The sequence below is a fragment of the Balaenoptera musculus genome, chromosome 16 (genome assembly GCF_009873245.2).
Source record: "Balaenoptera musculus isolate JJ_BM4_2016_0621 chromosome 16, mBalMus1.pri.v3, whole genome shotgun sequence".
Lineage (NCBI taxonomy): Eukaryota > Metazoa > Chordata > Mammalia > Artiodactyla > Balaenopteridae > Balaenoptera > Balaenoptera musculus.
The window spans coordinates 39,671,514-39,695,996 of NC_045800.1; the positions used below are offsets into that span (position 1 = coordinate 39,671,514).

At 36.7% G+C, this 24,483-nt stretch overlaps 1 protein-coding gene across 2 annotated transcripts in view; it reads right to left on the minus strand.

Moving 5' to 3' along the window:
• A1CF (APOBEC1 complementation factor) overlaps positions 1–18,816 on the minus strand; it is a 79,052-nt gene extending 60,236 nt beyond the window's left edge. Inside the window, exon 1 of one of the 2 annotated variants that reach the window (XM_036828953.1) lies at positions 18,725–18,816. The gene's annotated coding sequence lies outside the window, so the exon portion shown is untranslated. The remainder of the gene's footprint in view (positions 1–18,724) is intronic. The other variant, XM_036828954.1, reaches the window with a different exon arrangement.
• Positions 18,817–24,483: the final 5,667 nt, after the last annotated feature.

Here is a 24,483-nt window from a genome sequence, read left to right on the forward strand (position 1 = left end):
CAGGGAAGGTGGCAGGGAACAAAATAAGAAGGAAGCTGGAGGAGAGAAGCAGGTAGGGCGGTAGATTATGACTTTTCCAAATCTAGAGCTGTCAGGAAGATACTGTATGCTGCTCTTAAGTTATAACCCTAATCTATAAAGAAGAAAAGCATACATAAAAATTGGGCTCACATAGAGAAGCAAGTTGTGGAAGGAAAAATATGAGAATATGAGAGAATTTTGGGTGATATCTGTTATTTAGGTTTGCCTAAAGTTATGGCAAAGTGGGACGATCTTAATGCCCTGGTGGAACATAAGTTGGCAGCTTGGGAAACAGAGAAGGTGGGAAAACAAGTTTTTTGTTTGTTTGCTTTTAAAGTCTCTCAAAATAGTAAATTGGGCAAGACATGAGACAAAGGTAAGAGAAGTACACGATGGAAAAGCACACTTAAAGAGTGAAGAAAGGATGACTTAGAAAAGCAAAAGCTGAAATGGTACCTGTGAATGATAGGCAGAGAAGAACAAAAAGGAGATGAAGGATAAAGGCAGAGAACTAAAGTTAGAAGGTTTCTTGGTAAAAAACTAAATGAAGTAATTATCCTCAACTTTAACAAAAAGGTCAATAAATGTTTAATATCTGTTACAGGCATACAATGCCAGCCATTGTACTAACAATTTAGAGTTAGGAAATGGGGTAGTTTTGTTAATATTATCATTTCTATCTTATTTGGTTTTTTTCCAAAGAGGACAGATAAGGAAACTGAATGGGAAATAAACCTATTTCTGACTTGGTAAACAGAGGAGAGGTGTTCTTTGTGATTGCCGGGGACCTGTACTAGCAATGTGCCGTGTGCATTTCAAATTGATGGTAGGTTCACTTGCCTTCAGACCTCTCCAAACCCAATCCAGTCTTTCCCCAATGTCTTATTGTATACTGATGTTGCATGATGTAGGCTGGACATAACTCTTAATGAAACATGCAAGTTGTACAAGTGATTTTATCATGAATTTCAGCCTTCTAGTATCTCCTGGGAATTTTACACAGAAGGAGTTCCAAATTGTATTGAAATGGTTTGTGAAGGATTTATGACCAAAGTTTACACATTTGCCTAATGAGGCTAAGTAAAAATTACTTTGTGTTACTTGATAAAAAAATATAAATTAGCTCTAATATTCTCTTTGGAAGAATGTTTATAATCAGTCTTAAGCTCCTTTTGGGAGTGAATTAATGTTATAGCTCTTTATTTGGCCGTGCATCATGAACCACAGCAAAATTAATAGAGAATATGCATACATAAAATTCCAAAGCATAACCATAAAAACATCTCACACAGTCTTAATATGTGGCATCTTATTTTTTAAAAAGCAATATATATCAGCAAAAAAATCAAATTAACCAGAATCCCTTCTATGTTATTCAGGCATTAGTAATGAATCAGTTCTGCCACCATGATTTTCACTATTCTGAGACACTGTTTCCTATTTTAAGAAAAGAATAGGAACACAGATACTTAAATGTTTTTCTTTCCTTTTTTTTTTCTAAACAAAGGATTAAATAAATCAGATAATGGATATGAGAGCTTCTAACAAAGTGCTTGACATACAGAAGATACTCAGTAAACATTATTTCTTTGTTCCTTATCTGCTGCTTTGGTTGACTTTTTAACCACCATCTATGGCTCTCTGAATGGTTATTCTCCTTTCTAGAAACTGTCTGAGGTGAAGAAAAGTGCAGTTTTGAATGTATTATCTTGATTTCTTTCATATTGTTTTAATAATCCAGTTATTTCATTTGTTTTCATTTCTCAGTAGGAAAAATCTTTAAGGTCCTCAGTGTGTATGTGTGTGTGTGTGTGTGTGTGTGTGTGTGTGTGGTGTATCATAGAGCATGTTAATTTTGTAATAAAAATTAGATACAATCTAAATATCCAATGATAAAGAAATATGTTAATAAGCAGTGGTACTGTACAGCTAATAAAACTGATGTTCTAGTAGAACATGTTATTTAAGCAGATATTTGTAAAATATAATCAAGTAAAAGGCAGGTTACAAAACAATATATAGTCTGATTTCATTTGTGTTAATTTTTATATTCATCAGACTGATTATAACTGGTTCTATCTTCTTGGTGCATTAAAAAATTATTTTTATTATTCTTGCTATTTTTTAGCTGTCTATAATATGCAGCTCTTACTCTAATTTTAAAAAGTTAAATTATATTAACAAATGAATGTCAGTGTAAGCAAGTCATCAAAAACTATGAGATGTGGTCAAGATTACGTCCTGAGGAAACTGTTTCTCTTCAGCATTTTTCTAATAAGCGATAATCATTTGACTAAGAAGTCTAGGAAAAAGCAAAAGAGACTAAAAGAAATCAGAAGGAATTAAAGATAAAAGTAAATTAATAAAACACAAAAATCTGTAGACTTGATAAATACATGTAAGAGCTGATTGAAGAGATGGGTAAATTAGCACACCTCTGGCAATCTTGACAAGGTAAAAAGAAGAAAACCTATTTTAAAAACAAAGGGAAAATGAATATAACCACAGATCAAGAGACTTTTAAAGAATACGTTTTTATCAATAAATTGAAAAATTAGATGCAGTAACCAATTACCTAGAAAACTGTGAATTTTCAAAATTGCTTCAAGGGTAATTCAAAAATTTGCATCTACCAATAACTGTAAACTGTATTGAAAAAATTCATTGTATTCCTCCCAAATAACACATGGTCCAAATGGCTTTATTAGGCAAGTTTTATAAACCTTAAGTTTTCTTAAATGAGTTTTACAGACTCATTTAAGAAATATATTTTTTATTATAGAAAGCTTTTGAAGCATAGAATAATAACAGAAAACTTATGAAATTATTGACAAAGTTAGCATATCTCTGATACAAAGCCAGACAAATATATCACAAAACAGAAGGCTATAGATCAGTATCACAAATATAGATATGAACTGCATACAGCAAAATATCAAAAGACTAATATACAATAAACACGATGAGTTTACTACAAGACTACAAAGATTATTCAACATCAGGGATTCTATTAGTTTAATTCACTTCATTGATGAAGAAGAAAAAAACATGATCATCCCAGTAAATGTAAATTCAACACCCACTAGTGGTTTAAAAAAAGAAACTCTTAGTAAGTTAGTAACAGAATAGTAATTCTTAAATTGATAGAGTATCAGAGACATGTAACAAACATCACACTAAATAGTGAAACACTGCAATCATTCATTCTCAGTCAAAAGAAGTAAATCAACTATATAAAACTATTAGAACTAATAAAAGAATACTCCGAGCACAGTTATAAAAATGTTCCATATTTAAGCAGAAAAAAAAATGAAATGAGAATCTGAACAATATAAACAAAATATATAAAATAACAAACAATGTGAAATATCCAAAATCTATATGAAGAAAATGATAAAATTCTACTGGAGGATCTAAAAGTCTAGGTAAATAGAGGTCTTATTATTATAAAGATCAATTCTTCCAAAATTATTAATCTAGTGCAATACCAATTAAATTTCCAATTAAATTATTTTGAAATTTGACAAACTAATTCTAAAGTTCATCTGGCAGGAAAAATGGCAATACATATCACAACATGCATTGAAAGTATAGAGTTATTTGGAACTAGCCTAATCAAAAGTTAAAATTAAAACAGGCAATGGTGATCATTTGGTAATATATAGAAATATTGAATTACTATGTTGTGTACATGGAATTAACATAGTGTTGTAGATGAATTATACTTCAATAAAAATAAATAAAATAGGCACAGGAATAGACAGATAGATTAATGGAATGGAAAAAGTATAGACCCATAGTTGTGTTTATATTGGAACTGCTAATAGGTGCAATCATATAGGGAGATCATAGACAATTTGAGAAGAAAGATAAAGTTGGCATACCATCTCACAACACATACCAAAATTCTAAGTGAATTAAAGAAATAACCTTTCAAAAACATTGTATAGCTGCTAGAAGAAAATATGGGAGGAGATTTTTATAATCTTGTAATGCAGAAAGTCTTCCTAACCAAGCATACCAAAAGCCAGAATTGAAAAGATTAACAGATGTGACTACATAAAAATTACAAACATCTGTAATGACAACATAAAGTTAAAAGGAAGCCACAGACTAGAAGAAAATGATTGCTACTTACATAATATACAGAGAATTAATATCTGCAATATACAAAGAGTACTTTAAAATCAATAGTAAAGGGGCTCAGAGGTCAGTGGACAAAGAGCAAAGGACATGAGCAGTAAATTCACAGAAAAAAAGAGTTTATAAACATATTTAAATATGGTCATTTAGTGGTCAGAAAAGACAAAATAAAACCAAGATACTTGGTTTTGCCTATTATGGGGCAATATTAGAACAGATTTCAAATAATACAAACAATAAACGTAGCTGACATCAACTGAACGATTACTATTGGCTATGTTCTAAAAACTTAAAATGTAATTCATTTAATCCTTATAAAAACTTAATGGGGTAGGTATTATCATTCTTCTGATATAGGTAATAAACCAAGTTAGAGAAGTTAATGAGCCCAAGGTTACTTAGGTAATAAGTGGCACAACTGTGATTTGAATCTAAGTAGCCTGGGGCCAGAGTTTGTGCTCTTAATTACTAAATTTGACTTCTCCTCCTCTTAAAAATAATAGGCAAATGGTGACAGGGAGAGGAGGGAGATTACATCTACCCAGCTTCCCTTAAAGTGTGAGGAGCACATGGTACCATGACGAAACTGATGAAGGTGATACTGTGGGTCTATGTTCTCTTCCATAAGGACAGATGTTCTTGGTCATTTAAAGCGCTGTGGTAATTTAGCCTCTTTGCTTGAATGAAAATGATATATTGTTATAACTCTTTTAAATAGTGCTGTGGGTGGGCAATCTGATGGTTCAGTTGGACGCATCCAGGATCTGACCCCCTTTGGACATAGTCCAAAATGGACATTGCCAGCCCTCTGTTACATGCTTGGTCATACCTCACTAAGACATCACTCCTTGGCAGAGTGTAGAGTCGTCACAGGTGACCAAGTGATATATCATTTGACAGGATCTGACTGGAGTTTCATGTTAATTTCTATTCCTATATTTAAATTAAAGTGCTAGTTCCTTCTTCCCATTGATCTTTAGCTCTTCTGGATTGTAAATAGCCGGAGAGGAGACAGTCAGCTATGGACCAAATATCTGATGGAGTAGTGCAGTGGTGGGTAACCAAAGCCACAAGCAGTTCTCATGGGCACCAAACACAACTATTTTCGTAGCAGGGTCTTCTCTCTCTCTCTCTCTCTCTCTTCCTCCCTCCTCCTTCAAATGTCCATTTAATTACTTTTCTTCTTCTCCTGTCTCTTACTCCCTTCCATTCTTTAATCCTGTACTTTGTTCTCTCTCCTGCTCCTTTGGTGACACCCCTGGCTAAAGAAGTTGCTGATTCTATCTGGAAGGTACACTATATTTTTAAGACAAATTATTAACAGTTGTAGAGGAGCAATGCTGACAGACAAACTTGCTAAATAAATGGCTATTTTTTCAAAGATGTAAAAAGCTGATATTTTGATTACTGTTTGTTGATGTTTAAATCCATATACAATCTTACTTGTTGTCATTCCAAGTCCTAAATAGAGTAACTTAAAATAGCACATCCTAAGATACTGGGGAAATTGCACCACAGTAAAAATATCTATAGACAAAAATAAAACTATACCAGAGAAAAAAATACTATTGGGGCTACCAACTTAGAATTTATCAGAGAAAAAGAACAAGCAGAGGTATAATAGACAAATAATTGGATTGCAATTTTTATACATTTCTTTGTGTATATACATGTGTATATACTTACACCTGGACTAAATCAGGGCATTATGAACATGCAGGGGATGAGAAGACATGTCTTCCCAACATTTTTTTTAAAATAATTAAAAATCAGGAGTCACACACAATCTCTTTTGAAAAGAAAAAGTTACCCAAACTCTTGGGACAGTTAAGCACATTCATCTGGCCCACAGATCATCATTACTGCAAAACAATCCTGACATCTGGAATCCTTCTTGTTTTTGTTGAGAAAAAGTGATTTCAAATGGTCAGAAGTTTTTATTTTCATTTAAAAAATCTGTTTAAAATTGCACAATTTACGGTCCAGTGGAAACACCTCCTGCTCTTTAGCATATTCTCACTAAGTAGATATTACAGAGGTATATTTTATTGGCTTCAAAAGACATTTCACCATTTATTTGCTTCAAATGCCCTTTAAATATCAACAAAGAGCCTTTAAATCCCTGGAATTTAGCTTGAAACTATAAATTACACAAGGAAAGACAGGAGAGAAAGTGTTAACCTATGCATGTCTTGTCAAAATAGGACTTCAAGATTTAACTGCAAGTGTTTCTAAATTTTAGCAGAAACTATGGAGAAAGAACAGACTCCTTACCTGGCCTCATGTTATAATCACCTGTACTTGGGCATCACCCTTACCACCCCTAGAGGGATTCGCATTCAACTGGTCTGGAGTGGCGCCCAGGAAATTGGATGGTTTAAAACCTCCTCAGGTGATAATACGCAGCCGAGGTTAGAACTTCTGAAATAAGATCTAGTTTATACATGTTAAATGTCAAACAAAATGAAATATGGAGAGTAATTTATTCCACCTGCCAAATAGTTGGGACAGACACATCTTAAAAAATTACTAAAAAGAAGAAAAAGTCTATACAAGAAAGACAGAGACTAGATTACAGGGGAAAGGGAATAATTCAAAATTGTCTCTAATAATTGTCCTGTCTACTTTTCATCACTTTTAATGAATACATGTTTTCATAATTGCCAGTATTTACAAATAATGCCCTTGAAATACCAAAAAAAATCACATTCTTCCTAGATTCTGGCATAAGTGATTCATATTCAACTCCATTTCCATGAGGACCAACCAATAAGGTATTCATATTACCACTGTATGCGTAAAATTCTATGTCGTGGCTCTATATGTGGAGAGGAAGCAAAAGCTGTGAGGTAGAGAAAGGATAGAGAGTAGAAAGTAAGGATGGCTTTTAGAAGAGAGAGGAGCAGATGCAAGAAGTAGTTGAGTCAAGTTAACAGTGAAGCACCTTAGCAGGTCCATGAATCCCTACAGCTGAGGTCCTTACAGCCTCTTTATCCAGAACAACCTCCAGCGTAGGCTCCGCATGAAGTCTGGGTCTTGACTTTTTCCTGCTCCTGTACATATGTATCCTTACTTGTTGCTCTTCTTACTCCTACCCTCCTCCTCCACCCTCTCTTCCATTACTAGACTTAACTCAGCCCAAGTAGAATGAAACTTCACTGCTTACTACCCCTAGTTACTGCCTACCTCTGCTAGATCAATCTCCCTAAAATGTCCCTTCTAATATTCTTCATTGGTCTCACAATTAACTATAAAGAAACAGTCCAACCCCTTAGCCTGACATCCAGTATCCACCATGATCTGGTCCTAACTCTACTTTTCTGACTATCTCTCAATCCAAGTCTAGAGCTATTCTGCGCTCAAGCCCATCAGGTCTCCCAGATACACCAGTTACTTCTTACTTCTTAGGTTCCTTTGTTCTTGTTTCCCATTTGCCGTGTGTCTAGAGTCCCCACGCTTATTTTCACACTCTCCCTGGCTGAGATGAATTTATGCCTGCACCATCAGGTTGTGTGTGGTTGTACATATGTAGGCATGCACAAGCACACATGTGTGGCTATGAATGTGTATATATACATAAGGGTGAATAAACTCCTGGTGGCCAGTGCTGACAGCACAACATCACACAAGAAGTTTCCTTTTGTAGCTGGTTCTGACACCGCCACTCCCTTACAAATCCTCCAGCTTCGGCTCAACTTGGATAAGAATATCAGAAACTCTGAACCAGAGATCCTCATAAGTGACCTGTACTTGACAACATTGAATATTGAGAGACGAATAGCAGTTTTTTTAATCCAAAAAAGGTTTTGGAAAATTTTAACAGCAGATGGAAACTGTGCATGTGTTGGATGAAGGAGTGGGTAATGGAGAGGGAATGGAGATCCTTAAGACCAGACAACCTGAGGTGCTTTCTATTCCCTTAAGGTTATATCGTGATGGTTAATTTTATGTATCAACTTGACTGGGTCACAGAGTGCCCAGACATTTGGCCAAGCATTATTCTGGGTGTGTCTTTGAGGGTGTTTCTGGATGAGATGAATGCTTGAATTGATAGACTGAGTAAAGCAGATTGCTCTTCCTAATGTGGGTGGGCCTCACCTAAACAACTGAAGGTCTGAATAGAATAAAAAGGCTAAATAAGAGAGAACGCCCAGTTTATTACAAAAAAAAAAAAAAGAGAGAGGGAGAACTCTGCCCTGCCTGAGTGCTTGAGCTGGGACATCAGTCTCTTCCTGCATTCAGAGTTGAACTGAAACATTGGCTTTTCTTGGGAAGCCTTCTGGCTTTCAGACAGGAACTACATGTTGGCTCTCCTGGGTCTCCAGATTGCCAACTGCAGATCTTGGGACTTCTCAGCCTCCATAATCAGGTGAGCCAATTCCTTGTAATAAACCTCTTTATCTATTGATAGATAAATAGATTTATATGTATCTTACAGATACTAGAACAATGACAACACTAAAACCATGTAGGTATATGTATTAGCCAGTTAGGATTCCAACTGGAATATTGGTTCTGTTTCTCTGGAGAACCCTGGCTAATACATATACCTACATGGTTTTGGTGTTGGCATTGTTCTAGTACATGTAAAATCAGGGTACAGATGGCTATGGTGTTATCTTCACTCAATAATAATGTCCAACTCTGACCCCATGCCTGACTTTCTTAAAGATCCCTGGGAAAGAGAACTGGCAGAGTTTAGAAATTCTAGAATCACATAACCTAACAAGAAGAGTAGAATTTCTTTGCATGTATGTTTCATTTCTAAGTTGACTTACAAATTGGTATGGTGGTAATTACAGCATACAATGTAGATATCCTTCAGCTTAAAAGCAGATGTTTATCCAATAGTCCTGGGACCAATTATTTGTGTGGCTGATTACAGAGACCTGATGAGCTGGTGAGGTCTGGTGTTATCATGTCTCTTTTTATTCTCGTTGAGATTGTCCTTTTGAACTTAGTTCCTGCATCTGGTTTCCTCAGACCAATTTGGAAAATTTCAGTTGAAAACTCAATGTTTACCAAGGCTGCCAATCACTGACTAATGGAATACATTCAATCCTGGAGTGAAGCTTACAAATTCCAACGATCTAAAGCTCTGTAGTACAATGGCCCTGAGGCAATCTGACTCTTTCAATAAAGGACAGCCTTATGTTTCCCTTAAAAAAAAGATTATATGGATATTCTATAACTAGGTCACTGAGTAAGGGTGACTTGCCATCTGATATACCTTGATAAGAGATGTAGCAAATGGCTCTGCTCGGTGTTTTCTTTTTTTTTAAATGTACCGTTTTGTTTTTTTTTTTTTGACTGTGTTGGGTCTTTGTTGCTACACACAGGCTTTCTCTAGATGCGACGAGCAGGGGCTGCTCTTCGTTGCGGTGCGCGTGCTTCTCATTGCGGTGGCTTCTCTTGTTGCGCAGCACGGGCTCTAGGCATGCGGGCTTCAGTGGTTGTGACATGGGAGCTCAGTAGTTGGTGCTCGCGGGCTCTGGAGCGCAGGCTCAGTAGTTGTGGTGCATGGGCTTTGTTGCTCCGTGGCATGTGGGATCTTCCCGGACCAGGTACAAACCCATGTCCCCTGCACTGGCAGGCGGCTTCTTGACCACTGCATCACCAGGGAAGTCCCTCGGTGTTTTATGAATTGCCTGCAATGGTAATTCTCACAGAGAGGCAGGTAACAGTTTCCTGTAGTAAGAATTTCAGGGCGCTGACTTGCCCACAGTTGTATCTCACTGGGATGAGTAGCACAGGGCTCTGGCCATGTGTTCTTCATGTCCTCTACTTAGCTAGTCAAACCCAAGCTGACCAATTACAGCATGCACCTCTCATCCCCGATTGTAGACTGCCCTCTAAAGATTCAGGCTTCTGAAAGAAATCCAGATCCTCTTCTCCCTGCTCTTTGTCAACAGCCCCAAATTCTGCTCTGGTCTCACATCTAGTCTTCCCCAGCCCTCCCAGCATTATAACCATACGGCTGCTCCCAACCTGATGTGCTTAGAAAAAGTGAAAGATTAAAGACCAGATTGTGCGAAGCTTGATGAATGAATAATTTGAAGTGTTTGTTTCCACGATTCAGTTTTTTTTTCCCACTGAAAAGCCAGAAACTTCCAAGACTCAGTGTCGGAAAGTAAAGGGAGGGGGCAAGAAAAAACAGTCTGTACCTCCTGAAACATCTATGAAATTTACTCATACAAATTCCTGGCAGTCTGACCACACATACAACTACTTAGATTTATAGTTCTACCTCTCAAAATTGGACAATTTGCTTCAAGGACAAAAGTCAGCTAGACAGAACACTTGAAGATGAAAGTAAAGATCCTAGTGTATGTCAATGATTAAATTGTGTCAATGCAGTATTTTTCAGTTGCAAAAATAAAATCAGCTCAAATGTATATATAAACAAAATAATACATTTCAATCCCAGTGAAAAAAAAGATTATATAAATTCTGATTTTATGCTAACTTACATGCGTTGGTATAAACTGCCCTTATTAAATTCTTGCCTCGTTATTTCTAGTCAGCCACTGAGTTCTGATACTTTGCTTTCTTTTGAATTCCCACTGCCATTAATTATCATCTCTGCAGCCATCATTTAATACCTAGATCATTGCTATAATTCAGCCTCTAGTCTTTTCTGACTCTAATGTCATTGGTACAACACTGGTTGATTTTCTTAAATATCCATTTTATATTACTCTTCAACTAAAATAATTCCAATGGCCTCATATAACTTTATGAACTAATGTCAATTTTTCTATCTTATTACCAAACTTCTCCAATGTTGTACTTCATATTAATTTCCAGTGTATACCTTCCCTCTACTCAGGCCAGTTTGAAGGATGGCTAGGAGTTAGGAGAAGGGAGAAGAAAGGGACTCTAGGGGACAGAGGTGTAAGTGAAAATAATATGGGTGGTTGAGTAGCTGAGTATGATTAGAATGTTGAATTCAAGTTGGGAGGGGGTTGCTCGAGGGAGGGAGCGAGAGTGACAGAAGATAAAGCTGGTAAGGTAGGCAAGAATTAAATCAATATTGGCATGATAGAGTGTTTGCATTGTATTATGAAGTCACTGGGAACAACATGGAAGAATTCTAGGACCCTGTGTACTTTAGAAAGATAATTCGTGAGTTTTGTTGAGAACAGCTTAAAGGCAGAAAGACTAGTTTAGAGACAGATGGAAAAGAAAAAGAAGGACAGAACATCCTACATTCATTCCTCATTCATTCATTGAGGAATGAAGGTAGGATAAAGAGAGGGAGGGCCATAAACTCACCAAGGATATACACTCATCTTCTTAGCCCTTAGCACTTAGCCTCATGTTAGTTGGCATTTCATACATATTTGCTAAACAGAATGGACATTTTATATAGCCCCTCTGACTACTCCAGACTTTGTCCTCTTTTTTCCTAATTTTCTAGTTTCACCACAGGATATTAGAATACACAATACTTTTCACTGTGTTGTTCATTATTGGTTCACAAGTCTAAGGGTGTCATAGTCAATAATGAACAAAAAACCATGGGATCACGAAGTCATACTGACTTAGTTTCAAGTGTTGAGTTCCATCCCTTAAGAACTTTGCAAACTTGGGTTAAGTTATTTATAACTGGGTCCCAGTTTCTTCATTTCAAAATTGGAGATAATGATGCCTGCCTTATAGGGCTGTTATAGTGATTCAAAGTGATTCGATAAGCGCACAGCACAGAGCTTGGTACATGACACTCACTAATGTTTTTCTTTATCTCTTCTTCTACCTCTTTGCCTTCTGTCCCCAGTTAGGTGGCTATTTTATTCAATAGAGAGTACTGTGCCTTTGAATACTTTGATGGTTGTTTGTTTTTTTTTTTTTCTTTTGTCATAATAGTGAAAATAACAGAGCCTGAGAAGTTTGTACTCTGGGGTGATTTCAGACCAGATTTCTAGTCTGCTTCTCTTGCTAATTACACAGGTTCCTTTAAATCACTCTATACTGACTTAATTAGGAGGCCCTGCCTATGATAGAGGACATCTCTGCCTTGGGAAAACTGCAACAGAGTCAGGGAGAAATTGTTCCCAATTTGCACAGCAAGCCAGTCGTGGGGATAGTTAATTTCTAAGCCACTGACTTCCAGGCTAAAATACACTTTCTGCATGTTGATCTCATAGCCTCTCTCTCTTCTAACCATTTTCCTCTAGTAAAGCATTGTGTAATCAACATAGAAATGAGATGAGAATTATAGCTGCAATAGCTGAGGTTTATGCACACTTACTTGGTATTGTTCTAAGATCTTCATGTGTAATTTCTGATCTAATCTCAAAGCAACCTTGATTTTACAACAGAGGAAACAGGCACAGAGAAGTTACCTTACTGAAGGTCACATGGCTAGTAAGTGGTGAAACTAGGATTTGAGCCCAGGCATTCTGGGTCCGGAGCCTTCTGCTTTAACATTGCAATCATCTCCCTCTTGGCCATTCCAGCACCATGAATCAGCTTTGTTTCATTGGAATTTGGGGAATACTTTGAAATATTGAATTATTATTATTGGAAGTAGTAAGCTGAATTATTATTATTATAGTAAATATTTGATCTTATGGCTTATTTTGAAAGGCAAATAAGAATAAGAGTTTCTAGACATTGTAATTTTTTCTCTTATCTTTATTACCCTCTGGGACCACATAATGGCATTCCCTGATTGATTCCAATTTAAGTAATGCAGTTGTATTAAGTAACTGTTATGAAATGAGAGAGACACATGGAGGAATTAGTACCTGGTAAGAGTGATGCTCAAATTACTTTAATAATAAATCAAAATTATTTAATAAGTAAATTCTTTCTCAAAAATCAGACAAACACCTGCCATTCAAATACCTTCTGTTATCCTCTGGTTACCCATGACACTTTCACCCTGGGCCATCTCTCTTCTACGTCTTCTCTTCCCCACCATCAAAACTTATTTGTCCTAAGTACCATTTCCATAAGGCTTTATGAGACTAGTGAATATGCTAGGTGATTTTAGGCTACAGTGTTCCTGAATGTCAACACCTCAAAGTGCCCTGATCACTCCCACTCTGTATTCCAACTAGTTTGTATTTTAAAGAGGAACTTCTGGAAACATACTCTTTTTATCCTAAATGAAGAACTCTATTGAGGCTGGTGGAGCCGCTATTTGGGTGCATCTGGGTTTCAATTTAAAGCTCCAAATTAGGTCAGTTTAAATATGGGATTCCCTTAGCATTCAGAGACCTAGCAACCCAATTATCCTTTCCCTGGGGAGAAGGGTGTGTCCTCCAGGTGGGAGGTGCTATGTCCTTTTCAGACACTAACAGAATTCCAGTGTAAGGCAGCCAAGTCATTCAGGACAATTACTTTGTATTTTCAGAGGTGACTCCACTGTGTTTCCTGGCCTGTGTCTGTGCATATTTCCTCTGTGACCTGCGCCTGGCAGTCTCTTTGTTCACAAGAGAGGTCTCCTTTAACTGCGTCTCCAGCTGTGTCAGTCCCTGAATCTGAACATAACAGGGAGAGTGGCACTCAGAGTGAAGGGGATATTTCCTCATAATCGTGGAGGTCCTATTAATCTCTCTCTCAGAGTTTGCATAGAAAATCAGGATGAATTAGAAATGCTGTCCTGTGGGAGGTGGTATAATGGAAAGGGCCGGCCTGAGGGGTGGAGTACTGCACGTGGGTTCTTACCCTAATAAAAAGTGTCTTTTATCCTTGGGACACCCATACAGCTTTTTCTCTGTCAAAGGACCTCAACGTTTCCTTTTAACTCCAAGACTCAGTGCTTCTCAGTGTTCCATTTTTACTCTGTTTGCAGGGTCTATGTGCCAGACTCCTGGAGTTCACTCTTGTTTCTAACCACTGATTAACTGTGTGATCTTGGGCAATATTTTTCATGTCTCTGAGACGTCACCTCTTTACTGGAAAAATGGAATTGCACCAGTACCGATTCCAGGAGATTCCAGAGGATTAAATGAGTTAATCTATGTGTCTGGCATATGGCAGGAGCTATATAAGGATATAAGAGCTATTATTAATATCATTGTTATCATCATCATAGAGTGTCAATTGGCTGGTAGTAAATGCCTGAATTGTGAGGCAGTGTTAGGGCTCTTCAGGAAAGAGGATTGGAAAGAGGTTTCCTGAGGTGGGCATTTGTATGTGCCAACAGAGTTTTCTCCGCCATGGTATCAGATTCTGATTTTTGACTTCCACTGCAAGTAAGCACAGGTTTTAGGTTAAGCCAATTCATGCAGAAGGCCCCAGCTGAGCCCCAGCTGAGCACGAAATATAAACCTAATAGACAAGCTGGATAGAAGGATACTACAGATGGGTTAATAGAAGTGAAAATCAATTACGTTTATACCTAATACCCTGTCAGTGCTCTGTCAGTTTTTAAGGAGATGTTATAGAATCTTCCCTTCTTTGCTTCCTTCACTGTCTTAGTTACAACATCTGCACTGGTTTAAATCTTTTTAGGGTTGTTTTCTTCTGGGACCTGCATGGGACTTGTTCTCCTCTCACCTTCCATCTGGATCCTTATGTCCTTTCTTCACAGTTTCATCAAACCTCTTAATTCATCAACAAATCAGTTAATGCCCAAGACAGTAGTTGAAGGCTCCCTACGTAGTCTGCACTATTGCTACATAAATGGAGCTAAGCTTATAAACTCTAGGTGAGAGCATCGTTCAGTGATGAATAATGACAATTACCTTGAAGAAACTAGGATTACTAAGTTGACTATGAAGAAATTTGGCATTAAAAAAATCTAAATTCTTCTGTATAAAATGCTTTGTAAACTAGAATATTCTATAGAAATGAGGTATCATGGTAGTTAATTTTGCTATGTAAACTGGAATATTTTATAGAAATAAGGTATCATGGTAGTTAATTTTGTTATGTAAATCTAGTGTTAAGTCCACTGGGCATCCCAAAACAATGGTCATTTTTTAACTGCTAGAGGAAGAGGAGACATTGCTATGTCCTTGAAGGAGGGATTTTGATAGAATTGCAAACCAGTTTGCTCGCTTAGTCATTCTGTCTGGCCAAATTGTCATATGCTAATTCTCTTTAGCCATATTACTGACTGGGGCAGAACCCTGTACATAACCTTGCAAACTAGAGCGAGTTATCCTAATCCTTATTATTACTTTCCTCTTAATTTTAGCAGGAACTGAGTCCTATTGGAATAAGCAAATCTGGAAAATGTTTTCCGTATGATCAGTAATACCTACATATATAAAATTCCACATATATATCCGAATAAGGAAAAAACAAGCTTAGTGTATATCCTTAAAAGAAAATCAAATCTGAGAGCTTAAGATACCAGTATATTTTAGTCAAGACAACTATTTTTATAAAGAGAAATATTTTAATGTTTCATTTGGATCCATCAAAAATATTCATCACAAAATTCTAATTTATTAAAATAAAAATTTGAAATAGTTTTTAATGCTGATAACCTAGTTGGGTTAGGTCTGATGGAATAAAGTGATAAACCAGCTTTTCTGATCGAATCAGCAGTAAATATTTGTTAATTACTGCCTGGATTTTACTTGATCAGGCCAAGGAGCAGATGGGATTTAGATTTCTAATACAGAATGTCACTGTAGACGTGCTGCTCCTTTTTCCAGATGCTTTCCCTGGGGGAGTTTGGACTGTTACGACTGCACTTTAGAAGAGCCTGGTTACTGTTTCCATGAATAAGATAAAATGGTGTTTATCCTCCGTGGATCAATACCATCTTGTTTGAACTTATTGAGTCATTTAGAGACACATAAGGTAATGAAAACCATTGTGCAATGGTACCCAGCGTACTACCCATACTGCCCAGGTTTCTGTAGGATGACAGTATTTTAAAAGATAGTTATTGAAACAGATTTTTAATATCAACTGGCTGTGTGATGAAATGAACACACACTGTGACAGGGTGTCTTGGGGGTTTCAGTGAAAAAATTCTTTTTTTAGAATAAAAGAGAATGATAAGTTCTCTTATTTTCTGAATAAATGGAATGGGGTTTCACTTTGTGACTCATCAGAAAACTTCATTGTTTACATACAGTTTTTCATTTAAATGATAGTAGCATTGTTTTAACAAAGAGGAGCTAATAGGTAAATTTAGAAAGTTTTAGGTAACTTTTCTGGAGGTTTTTACCAACAGAGAAATGGAAAGGGAAGAGAGTTTTGCTGAATTCCTCCTGTGTACCAGGGACTGTGCTTAACTATTTTGCTTTATCATCTCATTTAATCTTTACTAAATTCTGCAGGACAGATTTTGCCCCCATTTAACCTTTGAGGAATCTGAGATTTAGAGAAGCTGAATATCATGCCCAGGGTCACAAACCTAGGGAGTTTGTGAACAAGCAGTCCAACCCAGCTCTGTCAGGAGAAAAGTCCAGTGTTCTGTCTATAATTAATTTGGAAAGTCTCTAAGATAGGCATGGTCCTGTTTGACGAAAGATGTTTAGACTCTAAGGTACCTAAGAGGTCTGCAATCGTGATGATTTCAATAGTGATGGTTTCAGTCAATTCTGGTTGTGATGAATGCTGGACACAGGTTATAAAAATGATTTGTTCTGTCTTAATCTGTAGTCTGAGGGGTACCATTTCTGAGAGATGTTAATAAATGTTACTGAAAGAAGATGTTCTGTTGTAAATTAAGCTTAGGAAACAGAACATTGCCTACTCTCCTAGATATTCAAGATGAATGAATGCATTTACACACAGAGTAAATCTCCAGTCACTGTGAGGACGGTCTCACGGTTCTATGTTTGGGCTCTGGAGTCAGACCACTTGGCTGGGGAACTTGGCTCTGCCACCTCCTAACTGGGTGATGTTCAGCCCATTAGGTAACTTACTTGTGCCTCAGTTTTCTCGTTTTGAAAAGTGTTATAATAGTATCTACCTTATATGACTCTTCTAAGAATAACTTGAGATAAATGCATGGAAAGCACTTAGAAGTGCACTTGGCAATATGCTTAATAAATGTCTGTTATTATTATTATTCAAAATACTCATGTAGTAACAAGACCTGCTTTAACTTGTCCAACCACCATTTCCTCAACTTAGTTGACAATAGAATCCCTCTTTTTGAGCCACATATATTAACATCCACTGAATACAGTGTAGGAAATGCTATATTTGAAAAGACACAAAAGCAACTTTGTATTAGCCCAATTGGAAATAATAACCAAATATTCAGTGTTTTCATATCTACTATGCCATTTTACGTTTGCCCATAACAACTAATTTCTTTTTTCTTGACAACTATCTTTCTCCTTCCCTTACACTTGATAAATAATAAATTGAAACAGTAAAATATGAGAACTGTCTCAAATGGGCAGTATCAATACTATTCCAGAAAATATTGCCCTTAAAAATGAACCTGTAAGTCATTTGTCTATTACCTGTATTTAACAGGGGAAGCCCTCAGTGCTTTGACAAGTTAGTGGTTTCACTTTTATTTCCAGACCTATGCTCCTACTGTATGCATCTCAGCACATATTAATAAAAAAGCATGTTTCAGACCAGACCACCACATCTTTGATGATCTTAAATTGTATACAACTAGAGTTAAATTTGCCAATGCACGTTTTGCAGAACACTAATCCTGCACAATGCATAAATGATGGTGTGTTAGTCATCTTCTTGGAGATACACAGTACACATCTAAGAAGTCCCATGGTAAAGAAACTTGTTTGGGAACCCATTCTCCTTGGAACTTACTTTGGTAATCATAGAACAAAACTATTTCAATCAGAGTATTTAAGAGATTTCTGGGAGGAATGGGATATTCCTGGTAAGTGCCTTGATTGATTTCTTTTTTTAGGTAAAATACCATCATAGTCTGATTGTGAATCATCTTGTTGGAGTGAACAAAATGATCATGTGAAATATATCCACTGCGGCACAGTTGCCCAAACCATCCTGAAAGGAAAATATCTAATAATTAGCCATCTCAAGGTTGAGATTTAATATACTCAAACCAATCATTTTCCATGTGTGTGTGTGTGTGTGTGTGTGTGTGTGTGTGTGTGCGTTTATGTGTGCTTTTGGTGGTGGTGCAGGATAAAGGAGGAGAGGAAAGAAGATAATTGAATATATGAAGTCTAAAGTATGGTAGAAATTATGACCTATACAGAGAACTCAGACTCTGTCAGTGATGTTAATACTAATTCTCTTGTTAATTATACTTTTACGTTTCCTGGGATCTGAGGACCAGGACAGGCAGGCAACCACAACTCTCCCAGCTGTCTGGCTATTGCTAAATACATTTCTCAGAAACATTAGCCTTACTCTTATACCCAAAGTGATAAATCTACATTTTTTTTTACCCTCAGAAATTGATTAAATCAAGGAGCAAAAACAGCTGCCATCTCATTTTGAGATTATATGATCGTTCTAATTTTCTTTTGTTTTCAGGTGGCTTCATTAGTATAAAAACAAACTAGAAACATCTCTGAATTCAGCTCTATAGTGGAAGAGGGTAAAAACTGTTTTTCACTGCATTCCCACTGATCCACACCGCACAGTTTCACAGAGTTGAAATAGAAAAAGCAAAACACATGGACAATACCTGAGTGATTTCAGAGATCCCCACCCGGAAAAGGTTTCCTTGATTATGGCGAATTCAACGTGTCACTCTGGGTATGCTCTAATCATCATATCAAACTCCAAAGGTTCAGTGGCTTTAGGTTTGGTTTACAATTCCTGGGAGTTAAACTTTAACTCACCCTGTCTCTTGCATCCATGCAGCCCTTTGACCAGATAATGGGGTCACTACAACCCAAGCAGAATCTACAAAATTACTGTTGTCATTTGTTTACCATATTAAAATGAATTTTGCATTAAGAATCATTAATGTGAATATTATTTTGATACTGTTTAAGTGATATATATATTTTAAAAAGTAGAACTCACTGCAATTTGGGTAACTAAGCTTTTCTTTATATTAGCTCCCTTGTTTTCTGCTATGCCAAAATGATATTAACCCTATGGTAATTTAGGAGAATGTTTCCTTTTTTTCCCTCCACACTTCCTATGTCACTGTATTACACGGAATAAAGTGTGGAGTTTTAGGTCAAGTATGTAGATAAATGCAGGCTTACCAAAATAAAACACAAAAAGCATTTATATAACCAAATAAATAGGGTCAGATCAGGTTGGGGAAAGCACGCTTCTTTTTATACAAGCTGCTCATTCAGATTTTAAGAGGGAGCTATAATAATCAGCCATGTACTGAGGTTATATGAGAGCCAAAGCTATTGTTCATTACTTCTTCATTTCTTGAAGAATAGGAAAATGTTATTTCCAAAGATATAAACTCTACGTTCTCAGTTCTCTGAGAAGAGCTCCAGTCTATAGAGGAAATTTCTAAGGGTCATAAAGCCCACTTAAAAAAAAAAAAAAGAACTAAAACTCTCCTAATTTTGAGCAAATTGTAAGGGTTTATAAACTACAGGCCCCCGCGCTAAAATTAGAGGGCACACTTGGCTTCAGTTCTAATAAGAGGAGTCTGATTTTCTAGGAACCAACTATTAACAGAAGTACTGGTTCATTCTGTGCTTTTTTTTTTTTGTTTGTTTTTTACAAACAATCGTTCCATAATATGGACCTAGAGGAAGATAAGTCGACTGTGCACATCTGGGAAAATAAAGCATACTGTCAGAATGGTAGTTCTGCCCACAGTTTTCAGTTCTCAAACACAAGGAAGCCTTGATTTACCTAAGCTTTTTCCAAAGCAATGCCTGACAAGGTTTAACAAAAACACTCCCGGAGCAATTGTTTTGCCCTGGAATTTTGCCCCTGGAGTGAGACCTGAGGGAAGCATCATGCCCCTCCCAGCTAGACAGCTCTCTGAGGGACACATCCCTCTACAACCTCCTTGGGAGTGGACCCCCCTCACCAAGCAGTTTTATTGGTTTTCCTAGTGAAAGCTCAGTCTGGGCTCATATGGTTCCCCAATGTGTGGGGAATTCTTTCCTTGAGTTCACCTGGCCCTGCAGAGAACTGTTGATATTGTAAGATTGTCAGTCTTGGGAGGATTTTGTTGGTTGTTTGGTATGGTAGATGCCTGGATGGTGAGAAGTAGAGATGAAGCAAAAAAAGCCAGGGTTTTGAGGGTATCTAGTGGAACAGCAAAATACGATGGTAAAAGAAGGCATTATGTTAACTGGTTATTTAAAAATACATCGGTTTCCTATTTGAGCGGTCCTGGCATTTAACAGGGCAGGATTATAATCAGGTTAAACCACAATGTTTGGAAACAAGTTAAAATAGCCCTTAGATCTGACAATTCAGGTAAGACAATTCATATATTACTCATAAGAGCCAAAGGCAGTAATGAATTTGGTAGTATTGTTAAGATATTGCTGGAAAGTTTTTTCCTTTTTATTTTCTAAGCCATATTTGTTGCAATAATAGGGATGTGCTGATCAGCAATAAAAAGAAAAATAGTGGATCAGCCTCTCTCTTTCCTAAGGTTACTTACTTAGGGAGGCAATCTGTGGCCTTGGGACAAAGAGAAACCAACTGATCAGAATGAGATCAAGTTCATGACCTTGATCTCATCAGTCTAATCAAGGGAAATAATTGTACCTAGAATGGCAAGGCTTGCTTTTACTTCGTAAAAATAGACCTAGGTTAGTCCTCCTGGGGCCTCATTATCCTAGGAGAGACAAAGCAATAATCAAATAAACTGTTATACAGTGTAAACAAGGAAACAAATTCAGTTTAAATAGTGGTTGGTAAATATTTTTTCATTTGTTTATTCTTCAATTACCTGAGGACTTACTATCTGCTAAGTGTAGATGGGTAATTATTTAAAATGAGAGTTGAATTTATTAGTAGGGTGTAAAATCAATATACTGGGTCATATCCAACATACTAAAACCAGAATAGAATAGAAAATATCAAGCGAATTGCTTCTAGAAAGGGTATATAGTGTTCCTGAAACTTTTGTTTCAGTTACATGTATGTGTATGTGTGTACTGGTTATGATGTAAATTTTATTTTATTGTGGAGCACAATTTTAAACGCTCACAAAATATTGTTAGTCTTTAGTTATTCCATGGTTAACCAACCAGATACAGGGTATATGCGTTAAGCAAGTTCTCCCCCCAGTGACTAACTTAGTTATAAGTATTATGAGGGACAAGTACAGGTTGCTAAGCAGAGCATAAAACACAGGGACCTACAATTATACCTCAAAAACAAACTCATAGAAAGAGAGAACAGATTTGTGTTATTAGTGGTAGGGGTGGGTAAATTGGAGGAAGGCAATCAAAAGGTACAGACTTCCAGTTACATATAAGTACTAGGGATGGAATGTACAACATGATAAATATAATTAACACTGCTGTATGTCATATATGAAAGTCGTTAAGCGAGTGAACCTTGAGTTGTCATCGTGAGAAAATTTTCTATTTAATTTTGTATCTATATGAGATGATGAATATTCACTGATATCACTCATTGTGATAATCATTTTAAAAAAAGAAACAAACAGAAACAACAGCACCACAGGAACCTAACCTAGTGTGGAACTGGGTGAGAGTAAGGCAAGGCTTCCAGAACACCAGATATTTAGACTGAGACCCGAGGGATGTGTGAGTGGGAGGATGGGCATTTGAGTAGGTGGAAATAGCACATGTGGACGCCCTGAGTTTGAATGAGTTTGAACTGGTAGAAAGCCAGTTGTGAGCGGCAAGAGGGAGAAAGTGGCGGAAAGTGGCCCCTAGATCTGTAGATTTCCAACATTATCCTGGGGCAGCATGGGTAGTCACTGAAGGGTTCCAAGAAGGTGAGTCACATGATCTATTTGTATATATTTTGGGTGTAGAGATGAGAATAAATTGTCATGAGATGACATTGTCTGCCCCTCTCCTTATTTTAAAAATTGAGGTATAATTGATATATGATATATTAGTTTATCTTTTTTTAAGATCAAAATATGCTTGTTTTAGAATTATTTTATTCACGTATATGTTCAAATAAGAGTTAGTGGTTTGGATTTGAGGGAGGCAAAGCATCTAACAGACTAGATGGTGGTGAAGATTAGGGTGGTGGCATTGGAGCGAGAAAGAATGGAATGGAGGAAGAGGTTTGCAAAGTGGGTCATAGTAACTGCTCATTAAATGGTAGCTCTCATCAGTCATGTTCTCTTTGGCTTGTGGATTTTAACTAATCTTGCTTTTAATATTGGGCTGACTTTGCCACCTAGCAGAGCTGGCATACTTAGGCAAAATTCATTGATAGTTGCTGGCTTAGGTAAAATGAAAGCTTTAAAAAACTTAAACTATAATTCAAAGCCAAAGGTTACCAAGTGTAAGAAGCTTCCTTCCCAGCCATGATCCTCCCTCTCCTATCTCAATAAAAGATTTCTTCAGTGTTTTCAGTTTCTTAGGAATTCAAAATTCATTTTGGATGTTTGATGGGTGGGTGGGTGTTACTTACTTCCCTAGAAGGGAGCATTCTAGATAATGAAAGGGCCGTGTTGGACACGTTACCTAGGGCACAAGCCTAATTCTCTTTCCTTCTCTATTATGTAGAAAGAGCTTTGAGCCTGGAGCTGGTACCTGAGGAATCCAGGGCTAATGCTATCACTCAAGAGCTGCTTGACCCTGAGCAAATTTCTGCCCCTTGTCTGAGTCTGTGTCCCTGCCTTTAATGAGACAGATCTCTACCTGCCTTATCTACTTCACTGATTATTGAGACGGTCAAAGTATATGCGAAAATGATTTGAAAATAGTAGAGTACCATAGAGTACAGAGTAGAATGATTGCAGAGCAAATGAAATCTACATCCTCAAGGCTATGTCAGTGCAACTTCTTGTTTTAATTTAACTGTGAAATAAGGTCTTCTAGGATTTTAAGCCTGCTCTTTTAGAGATTCATAACATTTCAACCTTAAAGCCTGATGCTATTCTTAATGCCTGCTAGACTTTGGAAGAAAGCAGAGTTTAATTCAGTGGTTTAGAATCCATCTGTTCTTTAATGCCACATCCCAGGATTTTAGACTTTTGACAAGTTATTGGTTTTGTAACTAGAGCCATCTAGTGTTGAACTGATTAAAACACACACACACATACACACACGCACACACACACACCTACCCACCCCTCTCTTTGTTTTGTGCTCTAGGAAATTGCATTTGGTTCTCCTGACATACTTGAACAGTATTTTCCATATCACATAATTGTAGGATTAAATGAGTACTTGAGAATTTATCTAAAGTGTAGGCTAAATCTACAAGTCATAGCAGCAAGTGGGAGGCTACCCTGGCCCTGTCCTTTAAACATGAATTGAGTATCTCCCACTTTTTAATCCTTGCTCCTTTCCATAGTCATTCCTGTGTTGAAATGAATGTTCTTGAAATTATCGTTTACAAAGATCATATTGCTTTTTTAAAGCAATATTATTTAGTTCAACCCCGAAGCAAAAGCAAATATGGATTTTTTGGTAAAAGAACAGTTTAGAACAAGAAATCCAGTTGGTAATCTGGTGTTTTCCTTTATTGATATTAGAAAATACTGATCATTGGGTTTTTTGGGATGTTTTTTGATCATTGGGTTTTTAATCTGCCTAATGTGCTGTGCTCTATTTTCTTTGCTATAAAGAAAATCCCACAGAAAAATTGCTTCTAAGCTCTTAGATAACTTCTTGAGAGGAATTTATTATATAATCTCTCTCCTAATAATCATGACATTACCTATTTCCTTGAATTAATTTTACTAAGTTTTGACAAAAGAGATCTTCTTTTCAAAAGGTAGGAGACATCCTGGGGGATGCAAAGTTAAAACACATATACACATGTGTATGTGCACATAACACACACACACAAACACACACACGTCCCAGACAAGACAATTATGGCATAATCATAATATTTTTTCCTTCTTTCATCAAATGTACCACTCCTTATGACCAATTGATACACTAAATTCTTCAGGTTCAGAAAGCATCTGAGAAGTAGTATATGGCAACTTGGGCAACATCTTGAATTTTTTTCCAGTAAAACTAGATCTGGCTAATTTAGCAAATCTAGGTTTTCCACATCCAAGTAGAAAAACATTTATCAATGAACCAAAAAGGAGATTTTTTTTCTGATTTTCTTAAATACCAGAATAACATTGGGGTTAAGAATAACAGAAATGGAATAATAAAATGCTAATTATTTGCATTAATACATTTTCAAATGGTAAAAGAAAGCTGAAATTAATGGCGAGCTGGTTAGGAAGAGAACATTAACTTTTCAAACATAACTGAAGCTGCTGCTCAAGGGGCCTAATTCCTAATCTGTGTTCATTGTGGTTTATACAAAATGGAAACTTACATG